This window comes from Agelaius phoeniceus, chromosome 5 (assembly GCF_051311805.1).
Source record: "Agelaius phoeniceus isolate bAgePho1 chromosome 5, bAgePho1.hap1, whole genome shotgun sequence".
NCBI classification, from domain to species: Eukaryota; Metazoa; Chordata; class Aves; order Passeriformes; family Icteridae; genus Agelaius; species Agelaius phoeniceus.
Window position 1 is genome coordinate 1,809,127 of NC_135269.1, and position 17,922 is coordinate 1,827,048.

General features: G+C 41.4%; 1 protein-coding gene across 1 annotated transcript in view; it reads right to left on the reverse strand.

Moving 5' to 3' along the window:
* PDE3A (phosphodiesterase 3A) overlaps nt 1-17,922 on the reverse strand; it is a 219,397-nt gene that overhangs the window by 136,411 nt on the left and 65,064 nt on the right. The gene's annotated exons all lie outside the window — the stretch shown is intronic.

Genomic DNA, 17,922 nt, shown 5'->3' on the forward strand with positions numbered 1-17,922 from the left:
CCAAGCAAACAGAGATCAAATAACCATGTATACAGCAATTTATGAGCAACTCTCAGCAGTGCAAGATGCACTTTTGCTCCTGAGGCCAACCCAGCCCTCGAGTCATTTTCCCCCCCTTTAAGTTAGGATACATGGGGGAAAACATTCTGGAAAGTAAGTTGCATGGAGGTTCCCCAACCTACTTTGTTACTTCCTCTATAATTAAACGTTTCTAGCATTCAGCGGAGTAGACAAATCACTAGTAAAAATTGGTGGTTTTGGTTGGTTTTTGGGTTTTTTGTTTGCTTATTTGTTTGGGTTTTTTTGGTTGTGTGTTTTTTTTTTTTTGTTGTTGGTTTTTTTTTTTGGTGTTTTGTTTTTTTTTTTTTTTTTTTTAATCTGCTGCTAGGGAAGCAGAGCATTGAGTGGTAGACATCCCAAAGATTTATCCAGAATTACCCACAACTGCTGAAAAGAAAGGGTTAAGAGCACAGCAATCAATGTGCACTGCTTTTGGCAGGAAGCTGGAGACCAGACTGAGCTGCAGGGGTGTCCCTGACACACATCTGCACAACCACAAATTTCCCAGTGCCTTTGAACACACACCACCAGGCTTTTGTAGCAAGAGGAGTCACACTGGTTTGTTTGCTCAGCATCTGTCACTGCTCCCCATCCAGTGCTAGAACTGCACATGAGTGCAAAAGGCAAGGCTCAGATGGGCCATCAAACAGCTTTATTATAGCTGATATTGTTCCTATTGATTTAAGAGAAGAGTTTTATCTCCAGAGAGCACAAAAGGAATAACACATCCTTGGTCACAGCCTCTTGCAACACCTGGAATCTCAAGTCAAACTGAGTCAACCAGCAAGGCATTACCAAATGCAACTCTAGGTGAGTGCATCTTAAACCAAATATTTCTCCATGTTATGGAAAACCAAATTAACAGGCATTCTGAAACATGAGCAGAGAGCTGGAGGTGAAAAGAGGTTACATCAAGATTGCAGTCATGCAAAAGTGGAGCAATGCTTTTAAATGACTGAATAAGGAAATGTCACGAGTCTAGTAATAAAATATTTTTTTCACATAACCTTCTAAGTGATCTGTTCTTCATAAGGAAGAATTTTCCACTGCAGAAGATACTAAGAACATACTTCAGAAGTTGATTTCAGCAAGAAACCAGGATAGGATAGACAGGTTCTTCCTTTCATTATTTGATGGCATAATTCTTTCCCCCTTCAAAGCAGCAAATACACTTTTCCAAAACTGCTCTATTAAATCACAAAACCATTCTGGAACACTTTGTTTCTTAGATATATGTTTGGTCTCTCACATCAGCATAACAATTGCAGTTGAAACCAGTGCAGACAACCTTTATCAAATTCATGCTTTACAGTTTTCTTTACTTTATCACCAGACATAGAAATAACTGAGGCTTTACTTCAAAACAGATTCTAAATACTTCACTGAGTCAAACAAAAATGTATAGGAAAATGTTCACTATATACAGACCAATTTAAAACCCACAGCTCTACACAAATTTCACTGTGAATACTCCAAAAGCATCAAAATGCAGTAGAACCAAGTGTCTGTGTACATCCAAAGAAGAGGATAAAAAGGAGCCCAAAGATTTACAGAATTATCTGGAAAACAGAGACTGGTGACCCATGAAAATAATCCACGTTTAAGTTTAAAATTTGGGAATTAAGAATAAGGACCCAAACTCCTTGCATTAAATTCTAGGACTGCATAAAATTTCAGGAGGGGGAACAGACCTCAGCCACAAACAGAACACAGATAGACACTGCACAGGTTTTTCCTGAGTCTGCAAACTGACGTTAATATGCAAAAGAGAGTGATTTGTTTACAAACAGCTACAAGGAGAGGAGAACAAGCCCACCCTGGCCCTCTGACAGCCAGGTTAGTGTCTGCTCAGAACAGCATGCAGTTTGCAAAGGCTGCATTGCATAACAGCACAGAGCTCAGCACTGGACAGAAGGGTGGGACTGGGAGCTCACAGGGAGTATTTGGACATCATTTGAGAAAACAAATGTTCAAGCAGGCCTTTTAAAGAGGCCTCCAAACTCTATCAGCCCTGGCGCAGCCGTTGTTTTATCCAGCCCAAACCAGAGCGATGTGCTGATTGCAGTTTTGCATTTTATTTTTTTTTCCTGGGAAGCGAGCAGATCAGTCTGGCACACTGATTCATGGTGTTACTACACTGGCTTTCCTCAGCTGGAACATTCCTTCTGCAGCCCAAGAAGGCCTATTAAAACAAGCAAATCACGAGAACCATCTGTGCTGTGCAGAGAGGAGGGAATGGGGAGCTGCAGTGGGTTTCCCTCTTGCTGCTCAGTGCTGGCTCCTTCCTGCCTGTGAGACCAGCCTGTGCTATGCTGAGAGCTACATCTGATATACAACATTTCCTCTGTTTAGTTAAACTTTCAATTGCAAAGGAAGAAAAACTAGACCTGGGGTCACATGGGACAAAAGACAGCATCTCCCAGTGTGCCATGAGAAAGGAACATCATCTTTCTCTTCCCAACAATACCTTCATCAGCTGGGGTTTTTCTATTTCACTATCATCATCTTTTTTATTTTACTTTTTATTTCATTATCTTCTTCCACTTGAGCTGACACTCTTCCTTTAGGCTAAAATCTACTATAGGCTAATGAATGTACATATATATTAAAAAAGAACTTGGTCGCTGGTGTTCTAAGAGAAAAGTTGCATTTTCCATGAAAATTCACTCTTTACAAGAGTTCTTGCTTTCAGTTTTTTGTTAAAATAACATTATACTGAATTTTCACTCACACCAGCAGAATATTTGTCTGCCCTCTGAGCAAAGTGATTTACCCCTCCACTAGCATAAAAGCAGAGGAAGAGTAGGATGCAATTAAGCAATTAAACACACAATGAGGTGATGTGATATACACCCTTACATGAAAGTGAGTGAAAATAGAAAAGAATAAGCACTCATAAAAGTGTCTTTCAAGAGCAGTATGGTTTTGCTTTGAGATAGGCATCTAATCCTCTGTGCCTCATAAGGAGGAAACACTACTTGTCATCAAAGGAAATTATTGTTTCCAGTTAATTAATGACTGTGACATGCCTTGGGATCTTGGAATGTAAGATATCATTGCTGTTACATGATGCTGAGGTCTCCCCAGTCTGTTAAATATTTCTATTAATGGGGATAACCCAAGTGTGTTGTGATGTTTACTTCAAGCATATTTTCTCTAAGGCACTTCACAATCTTCCTCCAATCCTGCAAAATATGGCTTGAAAAATCTGCAAAAAGAGTTATAAAAATATTGACCCTTATTGTTCCTCAAATAAAAGACCCACATTCCACAAATGTTTTTACAATGCCTCCTTACTGCAAAAAGCTCCTGAACTAGTGGAGCTGCACATGAGTGTAATAGGCTTTACAAATTTGAGATGTCAAGGGGTCCCAGCCAGTAAGACCAACAGGATTAATTCCTTTCTGTATTAACAGACAGACAGTAAAGATCCACATTTTTTACTTAAAACCAAACAACATCACAGAAGATACCCTTTTTTCTGTCAGGAATGTGGAAATAACAGGAGAAGAGTACATATTATAAACTGCAATCCTTTCCTAACAGACATACAGACTGTCTCATTGACCTCTAAAATTCCATGGTTTTTTTGGTAATCATCCTTCTCTACCTCAGGGTTTGTAAATGGGTTTCATAACCTCTCTTTTAAGAACAACGGGAGCTTACACCAAAAGAAAACAATGTTTGTCATTGCTAAGTGGTGCAAGACACAAATAAATATAATTTATGGCAACCAAAAAGATTAACTCAATCAAGATATACATATATGGGAAACACTCAGCTTTGGAGATACAGAAAAATCATGCCAAGGGTTTAAGAAATAAAGAAAAACAATGTATTTCTGTTCACATATACATAAAATTTCTCTTGCGCCTTACGCATTTGCCAACAGAACAAATTGAAATTTGATTGCTAGAACCACACAGCAATACAGAGTGCCCTAGTCAGAACCAGCATAAAACCACAAATAAAAACCAGTCCTTTGCCAAAGGCTGCCTGAAACCAGGAGGAGTCAGCCAAGTTCCAGGGCAGCAACTGAGTCGTGACAGGGCAAATTAGCCTTGAACTGCTCAGTGCCCAACTGCTCTACTTGGGACAGTCAGTAGGGAGACAAAACCCCATCTCAGATCCCATCGTTTAACTCACACTGCCTCATGCACTTTGTAAGGATCTCTCTTGGCTTCCCAGATTTCTCTGGAAACCCAAGATGGAGTTTTTGTGAACCCCTATCAATAGCATGATTACAAGGCAAATGGGAAAAAAATAAAAATACCATGCTTGATTAATCAACAAGTTAGACCAGTGGTTCTAACCATGCCTTTCCTTGCTGTTCATGGTCCTGATCTCATTCTGCTACTTTGATTTCAAACACTCCATGGAGCAGTATTTTTACCTTTAATAGCCTGAAATTTCTGGTTCATGAAAAATTAACAGAATCCCTCTGAGCATAATGGGGGAAAAGCAGTAAGCATGAAACTCTGAACCTAAGCCTTTATGTAATGTTACTTCAACAGGAAGGCAGTTATACCTATGGGAGAAAGGATTTCACATTTGTTGATAAACAAGGGACTTAAGCCAATGGAAGAAAAATCAAAAATAATGGGATGAAATAAAAATGGGACCCCCTGAGGTCCAAACATGAAACCTGCAGGTGCTAAACCTCCTATTTATAGAGGTTTTCTGAATGCTCACAGTCTTGGTTAGAGAAACAGCATGAACTTCCAAAACATCCACAGCTGGACCTGCAGCATATTAAATTTAAGCATCATTAGAGTTAAGCAAGCCAGTTTTCATGAATGCTGAGCACCCACAGTATTCATTAGCTTTTCTGTAAGCCAGAGTGAAGAACAAAGATAAATACAACCACTAGTTCCTCAACAACATGCATTTTCTTCCATGGAAAAAATTCCCACTCACTTAGGGAAGTCCTAAGCCTTGGATCAGTTCTTACTGCAGTCTGTCAGCTCTCCTTCCCACCCTGCCAACACTTAACTCCTTGTAGAGCCACAAAGGAACTACGATGGCCTTGATGAAAGGATTCATCCTTTCCTCCTTGAAAGGATTTCAGGTTCTCCTCAATTTCTAGGCATTACAGCAAAAGCAAGAGGCAAGCCTCAGACACAAGGGCCACAGGGAAAGTCAGTGATCACTAAACACTTTGATGGCACCAGGGTATCAACAGGCAGGGTATCAACCTGCTGACATCTTGCAGTGATAAAATGTGGCCCAATGAACACACCTGCTGCTGTATGAATAGATACCAATCCAATTTCAGGCTTGTTACAAAAACTAGTACAATCAAGGGATAACCAAAAAAACCCAACCAAAAAACCCAACAAAACCAAAAACAACAACAAACACAACCAAATAAAAAACCTCAAAAACCCCCATTTTCAGCAGGGTCAGTTCCTGACAGCTTATTCTGCAACTGATTTCATAGCACTGCTGGTATAAAATGGATAAAATTGTTAGAAAGCACTATTACTCTGTCAACAGCCACCTGAACTTAACAAGATAAAGTAACCATGAAACCACAGCCACCTAAGCACCTTGAATTTTCAGAAACTCAGTTTCTGGGTATTTTGTCTGACCACCACAAACAACTATGGGAATAAGGAATCAAGTTATCTTCATTCAGCAAAGAAATATACATGCCTCTATCTCATTACAAAAAAAGCTTCACAGTTTTGTATCACAATTCTGTATAAATGCAGTATCTGCTTCCAAGGTAATTCAACTTCCCTTGACTGCAGCACTTTAATCCATGCAGCCTTCAAATTTATTTTCACCCTCCAAAATAAAGGGAAGTCATGCAGCTCCTCCATTGGCTGGAAAAAGAATTTGAACTTGACTGAGTAATGAATAGATTCCTGTTTACAAGAAAAACTGGCTTGCTTGTATTACAACAAGGACACAATAATTTACAGATGAGTTAAGGTGAATCTCTGTTTAAGATGCTCTCCAAACTGCATTATTTTGTTGATGCACTCAAAGCATAAAGAAAGACTATACTGGAATGTCTGGAAAATTGATTTTGTAATTGTGAAATCCAGTTTGTAGGCAGAAAAATCCCTCTTCTGGGAGAGAAAAGAAAATGGACAGCCATAGCACTTCCAAAGGAGGAAGATGATGGCATTTTGCTTGCCTTCAAAATCAGCACAGGTGAATGAAAACAGTTAAAAAATTTATGCTTCCAGTGTACTTAACACAAAAAACACTGAGTGAAGGCCAAGCCCCACGTCCATTCCTGGCACCGAGGGTCTTTCTAGACACAGAGAGGCACATGCAAAGTTTGAGAATTAAAATAAGTCCCCCTGCTGAACATGGCTACCCTTGGTGTTGGCACTCAAGAGGAAAAAGAAAACATCAGCAATCATTTCTACAAGACAGAAGCTGCTTTTTTTAGTTCTACAGGAGTGGCTGAATCTCCCAGGTGCTCTAACTCCAGCTGGCACAGTGCAGCTCCATCAACAAAACGCATGGCTCATCTTTTACCACTGCCAGAACTGCCTGCACATGCAAACTCTCCAAAATGCATTCAGATCACCCCTTAATGTGAAAATTTTCCAGTCCTTCAAAGCCCTCTGGAAAATATTTCATATTAGGCAGTAAGGTCCAGACATCTACATTGGTCATATATTTGGATGGGCAGTATCATACCACTCTAAGGCAAAGCCTCAGAAGCCTGGTATTAAATAGCTTATGTATTGCTGAAAGAACTAATATTAAACCAAGAGATAAGATTAAAAAAAAATATATATTCAAGCTGCAGCTTCAGAATTTCTGAAATGCCACCAGTCTTCAAGTCAAGGACAGTAAAAAAGGAATGAATTTGACCTGCATGTTTAGTGAGGGAGATGGAAAGCCAAGGATCAGATAACTTTCCAGCACAGCAAAATGTCTCTGCAGAAACTGGTTTCTCACATAAGCCAACATGAATGCTTGGTCTGCAGGCATGAGGCTGTCCAAGAGAAGTAGCTGGAGCATCACAGGAAAAGGACAAAAAAGGCATCAGCTGCTGGTATGAGAAAAATCACAGGAACTACCCAAGACAGACTGGCTTGTGGTTTCCTTTGGGTTAGCAGAAATCACAGGAGTGCTTTGCTGATTGCCTTAGAGCATTTGCCAGCAAATTACCACAATGGTTTCCTCTTAAGGATAAAGTGTGTGCTCAGATTAGGATCCCGCACCACTGGGGATCAGGAACAGGGAAGCTCTGCTATTGATTTTCATGGCTGTCAGAAAAAAAATACAAACCAAATCCTTTGTAGCTGATATCTTCTGGAGCAAAACCCTTAGCAGCAGCTACAAGGCAGAGGGCCTTGCAGTACCAAGCTAAAGGAAGTGCAGTGTGGTAACTTTTGGCAAATGCTATCACTATAAACAGTGACCATGGTAAAAAACAGGAGGGGTTTTTTTTCCCTCCAGACCCTCGGGGGTAAAAAACCCCACGGAAATTTCAGTGTGTGTACATATATCAGTGCTTGTACATCACTGCCATGTTTGTGTCAGGAGGTTACTTAGGGTAATGTATATTCCCATTGATTTCCTGCTAAAAAAGGAAACAACACACACACACACACACAATTTTTCTGTCTGCTTGTTGTCCAAAATGGAACACCTCTAAAAAAAAACCTGAAGAAGTTTTCAGCTGACAAGCAAGGGGCAAGAAAAGAAAGAGGATGCTACATAATAAATATATTAAAAAATGGTAATTGTCTTTTGATGTGTTATTTCTGGCCAGGTTCTCTTCCAAGTACATCTGTTTAGAAACCACAATTAAATTACTTTACTCTGCAGCTAGCATGGGGGTGGTGGCAAAAAAAAAATCAACTACTAAAATGCTGATAGTTAAAAATGTCTTTGGGAAAGTGAGAGGCAACTTTTTAAAAAAGATTACAAGGCTACAAGTCCTTACCAAGTTATAAATCACTTTCCAAGTATACTGTGGCACAGGAAACTCTTCTGTGATGAAAACAGTGTCTAGATCATGTACTAAAGTGGCACCACATTACTCAAAACAACACTTGTCATGCAAAACTGAGGCCTTTGAAATCTCAGCAGCACTTCAATCTGTGTTCAGCAGAACTGCCTGGACTAACTCACCGGTTAAAACCAGGTCCTGTTTGCCTTCCTTAAAGATGTGGGTGACATGATTGAGTAAAATTTCCAGCTTTTAGTCTTGGATCATAGACTTTTGCATCACTGTGCTTTATATACTGAAGGCTTAAGAGATACACGGTGCTCCCACCCTACTCAGGCATCTCTGCTTTGCCTACACAAAAGCATCACAGAATAATTTTATTTGGTAGGGTCAAGAGGTCAAATCACTCCAGAGGTCCTCCAGTCCAACCTCCTGCTCTAAGAAGAATCAGATTGTCTTAGGTTGGAAACGGGGGTGTGCATTCTATTCCCATCTGTCAGAGGTGGGGCAGTTATCTCTGTTCATGGGGCAGTTTTCTTGATCTCTCCCACAACCAATCCTCCCTCCAGGAGATCTCTTCTGTAAATGGGCCATTAATTATTAATTATCTTCTGTGGGTGTCCCTGCATGGCTGATAAAACTCCATCATCCCATGGGAAGATGCTCCGCCCAGGGGAGGAGCCAAGCATTCCTACCTGGATACAATCTGAGCTTTGGGACACCACAGCAGCCTTGGCCCATTGCATTCCTGTTGCAGTATGTCGCCATTTCCTGTCCCACCTTTCCCATCCCCCTCAAGTATGCCAACCTTTCCCCCTCCACATTTTGCCCTCTTGCCTGGCACCTTCCAGCAAGGCGTCGTGTGATTGAGAGATGCCCCCCAAGCCTGGGCTCATTGGTTTGTCCTAGCGTCCACATCCCCTGAGCCTTCCCCTGCTCACACCTGGTTGGCCCTCACCTGTCCATCCCCTCCCCCTGTCCCCGGGGCTTAAAAAGGACACGAGACCATGCGGTCAGGGTCTCTGCCGTGGTTCTGTCTCTGCCGTGGTTCTGTTCTGTCTCTGTCTGTCTGTCTGGAACTGTTGCCAGATTCAGAAATCTACCATGCTACAATAAACTCTGGATCTAAGCTACACGGCAGAACCCGCTCCTTTTCTCTTCACCGTTGCCTGAATCTTTTCCACCAAAAGTAAATTGAGTTCCTATTTTGCCTGGACTTGTTCTGAGAGCCCAGCTGCAGCACCCAGCCAGCCAAAGGCATCTCTGGGGTGAAAAACGCCACAGCTGCAGCCTTTGGTCCAGCAGCGAAGCCAGACGAAGCCAGGCAGGACACTCCCCAGAAACATTCAGGGCTTAACATTTAATTTAGTGGCGCCCAACGTCGGCTGCGCGGACCTGCAGCCCCAAAAGGAACCTCAGAACCTTGGAAAAGCGTTACAGCAGCTTTGCTTCCACTGGAAGAGCTGTAGTTGCACAGCTCTCCGGAGAGACTTGGGACTGTTCTGATCCCACAAAAAGCCTCGAGGAACGCATTGCACCTTTGGAAAAAGAGCTCCTTTCTGGTGAGCGAATTTTCCAGGGGAGAATAGGGGAGCCCCTTCCTGCCCAAGGGGTCCTATTAAAGTGAAGAGACCAGCCTGCCTCACCTTGCCAGGAACTGCTTCGATTTCGGTGAGTATTTCTGCTCCTTGGGGGGGTAGTAGCTCAAAAACCCGTCTTTGCCGTGAGACGAGTTCCTTTTTGCTCTTTGCATTTAAGCTGCGCAGCCCTGCGGTGATAAGGTTTTCCCTCTGTAAAGCTTTAACTCTGTGGCATGTTCTCGCCGCTTTTGGGTTCGGCGCCAGCTCGGAGGAGCGGGACGGCCCTGCCTGCCCCTCCTCCCGGCTCGGCATTCCCAGAGGAGCAGCTTTCTGCTGCCCTGCATTCCCAGAGGGAATCTCCAGCAGCCCTGGAGCTGCAGAGGAAAACTCCCCCCTTGTGCAGGATCCCTGCTGCAGCAGAACCACAGCTGGCACTGCAGGAGGGCTGAGCCCCCATGGGATGGGGCTGTGCCACCCCCTGACACACAGGGGGTCCGGGCATGGTCTGACTCTGGCAGGGTTGATTTGTTTTACTGCTCTGTTTATTTTATTTTTATTTTCTTCCCTAATGAAGAACTGTTATTCACTGCTCCCATATCTTTGTCCGAGAGCCCCTTAACTTCAAAATGATAATAATTCAGAGGGAGGGGGTTTACATTTTCCATTTCAGGGGAGGCTCCTGCCTTCCTTAGCAGACCTGGCTTTTCAAACTGAGACACAGATGTAAATGGGAAATACAAGAAAAAAAAGCATCCTTACTGAAACAGCTTCATTATGAAGTCCTCACAAAAAGAGGCCTCAGAGTGATTTAACCTCTTGCTCAGAGATTTGCCAACAATTTACTGGGAACCTGACCTAAAGTTTCTGCTGGATTCTGGAGCAGCCAGTGCACAGGAAGGGTTGGAAACCACAGATCTCCTCCTCTCCTCAGTGAGGAGACCCCTAGGACACAACTATAAGGTACTCATCAGCCATCCCCTTCTCAGGGAGATACCAAAAAATCCCATCAGCTACACTGCAGTCATATGAGCATATTTGTGTTCTGAGTGCATAAAATAAAAGCTAATATCATGACTTCCTCATGAAAATTCACTTTGAAGACTACTTTACCATAAACTGATTGGTCTTGTGTAATATCTACCACACCCGTCCATAAAACTTCCCAAGAACAACCACAGGACAAATAAAATTAAACAGCCCCTTCAAACTCACCATGGTCTATCTGTGAGTCACTCCTAAGAATAAGCATATTTTTACTGAAATCAGGATATCTTACAATTCTGAATCAATGATATATTTTCATTATTTTGAACCACTGCCATCCTTCAATGAAGCATTGCTTTCAGATGCAAAAAAATCCTGTGTTCTTGAGCATTGTCACAGTGTTTAGTAAAAAAGTGTATGTGGGAAAGCTTTCTGACCTAGAAAGGAGATGTACTGTATGAATGATGCACCAAGCCCAGAGAGTGAGACGTCATTATTCTATTTATATCTATAGGCAGAGGAAAAATGAGTCCAGTAAAAAGATGAAACACTTCATGTCCTGCAGGAATTTTAATTTATGTGAACAGATTTTAAAAAACTCCAAAAGACCAAAAAAATCCAGCACCCAGACACAAAGACTAACATCCCTGTGGTAAAAAGAAAAAATAATCAGATTTATAATGATCAAATCTCAGTCTTGGCCAATTTGTTCTCTTGTGTATTTAGTTTGCCACACCTCCAGTTGTCTGACAAGAAGCAAAAATATTTCAAATCCGTGGTTTATAAGTAGGCTGTCAAACCCATTTAAAACTTGTGTTCAACTGTTTCCAGCAATTTCACAAGATACTTAGAAATACAGTGGGTTTTTTACAGCTTCTCTTCAAGAAACACCTATTTTCTTTCCTCTCCTGTGGCTGCACAGTGCCAGGGGCATGTCAGACCAAACAGAGGTGTCAGACCAAACCACCACCCCGGGCAGTTTGTGGATTTAAGTTTGCAGAACACAATGCAGATTCCACGCCTGTGATTTCATTTCAATTCAGATTAGACAAAGTGCAAGAAGGAAGGAAAGGATGACCCATCCTTCTCAGGAAATCACAATGTAGGGCAGTTTTAGTGTCCACACATCCTGCTGTAACCTCTCAGGTGTTTTTCCTGTTACATTCCCCTTGTGTTGTCTGACCATCAAACAGCATCAACACTGAGCAGCGGAAGAGCTCCCTGAATTTATTATAAGAATGCATCACTGGAGTCCATTTGTAAAAAGTAACTGTCACCATAACAAGCATCTCTCTCTTACCCCTGCTCTTCATTCTAACCTTAATTCACACAAGTAAAAATCTGAGTGAACTGCTTCTCCTATTTTCATAACAGTCTGAAAAATCACTTGCAAGCACAGGAGAGCTCAGGGACCCACTCAAACACATTTAACCTACATACAGAGAGCTAAGGGAGCTATTTCAGCATTGTCTTTGAAAAAAAAAGAAAAGAAAGGAAAAAGGAAAAAGAAAAGGAAGGGAAGAAAGGAAAAAGGGAAGAGGGGGAAGAGAGAAAATAAGAAAATCTCCCCAAAAAACAGAAAAGAAAAAAGAAAAAAATTAAGAAAAAAAGAGAAAAAGAAAAAAGAAAAGAAAAACAGAAAAAAGGAAACAAAAAAAAAAGAAAAAGGAAAAAAGAAAAGAAAACAGAAAAAAAGAAAAACAAAGAACAAATAAAGAAAAAAAAAGAAAGAAAAAAAAGAAAGAAAAACACACACAAAATCAATTACCAGTTCTTCCTTTTTGAGTCCCTGGATCTAACAGCTGTAACTCACAGACTCCCTCACATCACATGTTTACTTGACAGCCCTTGTCCATATTTTAGTCATGGAAAAAACAAAACCTTTGATGGCCATTTCAGCAGTCATCAAAACAAGCAGAACCTTATCTGCTTCCATTCTACATTTCCTCCTCTGTACTCCCCAGGGACTCAGAGCAGGCTCTGGAAGATGCACCCTCAGCTGGCCTTTCCTAGAGGACTTCTGATGTATAATAAAATTAGAAGCTGCCACGGTTTTTGGAAGGAAGTTTCACCTGCAACACACTCCCCCCTCCTCTAAGCAGGTTCTCTTGGCAGGATGAAGCTGACACAAGCAGGGAACAGGTCTAAGCTCTGGGAAGAAGGGATCCACCAGTGACCTGCTGAAACATGACCAGTCACAAAGGAGTAACACTCACAGAGTAGGGGCACTGCCAGAGAAGGGACAAAACTTTCTAGTGCCTCACAACAATGAAAATGCCAGTTAACAGCACGATTCACCCTTTTTAGCAGCCATCAACAGACTGCCTTAATGCTTGCAAATGCTTGTAGCTTCAAATACAGCTCACAGAACCACAGGAAGGGAACTCGGGAGAACATCTTGTCCAACTCCCCAGTATTTAGTTGTAATAAACACCAGACCCATCTTACAGCAGCTGACTCTAATCCTATACTCTTTTAACATAACCAACATCAACTCCTCACAATCAAATGAAGGAACACAGACCTGACCAAAGCATTAAACACCCAACTCCACAAGCTTCCAAGAGCACCAGAATCTGTTCTCCATCGATTTTCCTCACCTCTGATTTGCCTGCATTTTTGAGTGGAAGCTATTGTGTGCCTGCAGAATCCCAGCTGGGGGCTGCCAGCCCTGCACCCAGCCACGTGCTGTGCTCAGCTTGCTGGAAAGTGTTTGGGACAGTCAGACCTGAGAGTGCCAGCTCGTGGCTGTGGAAAAATACCAAATGGTTACCGAGGAGAAAGCTTGGATAAATCACCAATTGTTCACTGAGTGGTTTGGTCTTGTCTCCCCCTTTTCACAGAGTGTCTCTGTCTTCTCTTACAAAACTGCAGCTTTAGAGTTAGGACACTTTGTACTTTCCCTCCATATTACTAATTACTGCCACCAAGCCATGAAGAATTACCCCACGCTAAGGAATTTTTCCTTCTTTTACATCATTACATTCTTGGGTTGGCTAGAGTCCTTCACTGAAAAAGAGGTAACGAAGTTTAATTGTTTCTTATATCTGGTTTATATACACACAAAACCAAACCAGGCATTGTGCTGTTCATTACAGGTTTGGTTTACTCAAGCAACAAAGTTAGCAAGTCCAACTTTATTTTTTTTTTTTTCCCCCCAATTCATCAGGTTTCAAAGCCAAACAGCTTCTTTTAGTGAGAAGCAGCTTAGGACTACATGTAAACAGCAGCGTGAAAATAGGTCAGATTTTGACAAGTCTCTGAGTTACCTCACAGAAAGTCTGTGAGGAAATTGGAGATTTTCTGGGAAACTTACCCACATCATGTTTCCATTACTGAACAAATAATAAAATTATGAAAACAGGAAGGGGGTTTTTCGCTGTAGCCTACTGTATTCGTTTCTTTGTCTCCCATTAAATTTCTAATGATCTGTATACCTCTCAGTCCAATAATTTCTAGAATAAGAAACCCCATATTAGACTTTTCTTAGTTTATATGCACAGTATTACAAATCATATGCTGTCATAACAAACAAACAGACAAGTCACCATGAAAATCTAAGTTGTTTGGTTTGGGTTTTTTTCAACAAGTCAACTAAACCCATTATGGCAAAATAATTTATTTTTCAAGGAAGCCTAAGTGGCAGAGTCTCAATGTTCAACCTCTTGTGTTTTTAACAGAGATGGCTGACACAGGCACACATGAGGTCACAAATTACAGGAATGCTTTTAAGAAAACATCTGGGAATGAGTAACTGTGGCACAAATTGAGCACATGGGAAGATCCCCTGACCTACCAGAAGGACATGCTAGAAAATATCTGGCTCAACTTCACCATTTGTGGAATTCCACAGGAGCACAACCAGAAATGTGTTCCCTGTCTGCAACAACCCAACTGTTTTGCCACTTCCAGGACTGATTAATTCAAGTGAAAAGAACATGAAAACAAAGCAAGAAGTCCTTTTAGGATATGCAAAACAGGCCAATGTCAGAAGGGTAAAAGGAGCCAAGAGCTGAGGTGGGGCTTGCAATTTCCCCTCCATGGGCCCTTCTCAGGAGAAGCCACATTCCCCAGTCCATGCTGGCAAGTGCTCATATGCCAGCCAGCAAACAAACCTCACCAGAATCACTGCAGGCCTTCCCTTTTTACTGCTGGGCTCAACACTTCAGCACAGTTAAGAGCTCTTAAGAGCTCATCTGGTTTAAGGCCAAAGTAGCCAGTGTTTTACTCAATCATGTTGATAAAAAAAGGATTATCAACCACCTACTTAACACACTCTTTTGCAGTGTTTCCATCCCTCTGACTGCTCACCTATTTGTGTTGAAGATAACCTGTTTTACAATATATGCAAGTTAATGATTCTCACTAGTGTACAAGTTGTACACCATGTGCTTGGGAGAGATAAAGACTTGGTGTGCCCCATAAAGCTTGCCATCAAAGCAGCCACATTAAAAAAAAAAGGAAAAAAAACAACATAAGGGAAATATGGAAAGTTAAATTAGCAATTTTTTGAGCTCCTCCATCACACAAAACTTAAATACCTCTGCAGAAATATAAGGAGAATCTGTTATAGTTTTTGTACTGGCAATTTTAACAAAATCCAGAATAAAAGCAAGCAAGGTCTGAACCACAGTATTCCAAGCAAAGCTCATTAGAGCACTGGGAATGGAACTGTGCCAGCTGAACACTGTGATCTCCAGAAACACAGCACACATGCACTCCTCTATGACCTTCACAGACACTGCCATAGGCTCTACACCTTCAAAAATTCAAACAGTGCCTAAGGACAGAAATGTCACTGTTCACACTTCTTTGGTGGTGGTTTTCTAATGTAAAATAATTTACTTCATGAATGTAAAATAATTTTTTTATAAAGTAAAGTAATTTGCTTCAGATTTTAGGTTTCCATCGCACATTTTAAGAACCTTGCAATTTGAATAAAGCATGATGCAATTTGATTTTAAACCCTCCATTTCTTGACCTGCTGCCATTTGAAATGAGGCACCTTCTACTTTGTATGGAATGAATGCAAACCAGACTCATGAAGATATTCTCCATTCTTTGAACAACCACCAATGAAACTCAGGTCTGCATCTTTTTGGTCCTGAAATTCCATCTGAGATCAAGCTGAACATTTCCTAATTATTTTAACTTTCAGTGCTTGCAAGTCTAAATAAGTTTTACAATAGCTGAAATTCTTTCTTGAAAATACCCATCAGTGGCCATCTCAGAACTACATGAAGATCTTCCCTTACACTTGGAGGAGAAAATAAAGCAAATCAGACCAAATCCATTAGTTATACCTGTGAGTCACACGTGGGAACAGAGCTTGAAACCCACAAACCCTAAAGATTTTGTTTGTTTTTTTTTAATAGGTGCATTCATTTATATGAAATCACAGAACATTCTAAGTTGGAAGGGACCACTAAGGATCACCGCAGTCCAGCTCCTGGCCAGGACATCCTAAGAATGCCACCATGTGTCTGACAGAGTTGCCCAAATGCTTATGGAGCTCTTACAGGCTTGGGGCTGTGATCACCTCCCTGGGGAGCCTGTTCAGTGCCCAACCACCCTGTGGGTGAAAAACCTTCTCCTAATAACTTCAGAACATTTATTATCATAATTTTTAAATTCTTCTCCCCGTTCTAAGATGTGTCACTGGCCTAGAGTTTCTTGGCTTTTAACACTGTAGTTCTGTAGATTTGAGTTCTGATACATGAAGGCTGTATATGATTACTCATACATAAAAGTGACATTAATCCAAGCTGTTCCAATTAGAAGCTCTAATTCCAGTAGAGGGAGAAGTCATTAAGTCCCAGATTCAAGGGCATACCTTTGAGGAACTTCCATAAACTTTAACTACAGGGCAATAAACACAGAGTGACAGCTCACATTAACTGAAATAAAACACTGAGGTCATTTCTCTATAATGCTTATCAAAATTTTATCTCAAGTAAATGATTTATAGTACCAGATAGTACCCATCAGGGCTACTCCTCTTTCTGCCTCACAGTCAGACATTCTCTCAAGAGGAGATACCTTTCAAAAAGAGGAAGAGACAATCTTCCCTCAATTTGCCAATTGGCAGTCTCCAACAGATTTGATAAGATAATGTTGCAAACAGACACTAATTGCTTATTTCCACTCCGAGGGACTCAGTGCACATCTACAGGCAAAGAACACTTATTTACCTTCTCCACTGGTCTGGCCATACAGAGATCAGAAAGCACAACGTGCTCTCCTGTACTGCTCACTTCCAGCACCACTACAGGCTCTTCAAGCACTGTTTCATTCAGCCCAGGGAGGGTGCTGTTCCAGGCAGCACAGGGAAATCAAGCACAAACAGTTTGCCAAAGACTTCACAAATGGAATCCTGGATTCAGAAGAACCCTTGGTTTCCTGACATTAAGGTACTTTGATATAAGGTACTTGGCACTGAAATGAGCTGGGCCACTGACTTCAACCACAACACTGAACTGGATTTCCTCATTTTGTGCAATGCTCAAAACTCCAGATTATTTTGACAGGAATGCTCCTCCTCAGTAGCAATTACATAAATTTACCAGGCATTAACCTTTCCTTGTCTAGGATGAAGCCTGTCGTTTGATACCACCACCAAAGCTACTTCTCCAAGGTAATCTCGGTAACTTGCACAAGCTAACACCTTAGCCTACTTATTTACATTTTTCTTTAATGACTGCGTCTAAAATTCTATCAGCAAAGAAATTTTAAAAAACCAAACAAAACCAACAAAAGCCCAAAGCCTGTGTTGCACTTCCTTATCTTCTTCTCTCCTGCCCATTTCACTTTACCATGAGGGAAAAGGAGAGCTCTATTCCAAATCAGGGGAGAGAGGAACACAGAGGTTAGGAGATCCACCCACATCCTGCAGAAGCAGCGTGAGAACCTGGATGCAAATATTAAAACACTCACTAATTAAAACATTCAAATGTCCACACGCTTTTTTCCTTCTGATGTTCTTCATTATTGACACTACATGTGAAGCTGCATTTAGCAGCCCTTGTGGGTGGGCACAGGTCGCTCTCTGCTTCTGTATATTCCATTTTCCCCAAGAGAGGCTTATGCAATATCCTGATGTTCAAACAATAAGGGAGTCATGGAAAATGTGCTCTCACATGAAAACTTTCATTGGGGGATGGGATAAGATGGAGATCTGTCCTATTATACTCAAAAGTTTCAATTTAAACCAGCTGTACAATAAAAAAAAACTTCCTGCACTTTGCCACAAAGACACTGCGAGGATACTCTCTGAAAACAAAGATTTTTTGGGTCAAGAGTGTATATCCATGATAATGATAACACTGCAAGTACTTCCTGTGAGCTCAGCAGCAGCCACATGGGATTCTGCACAAC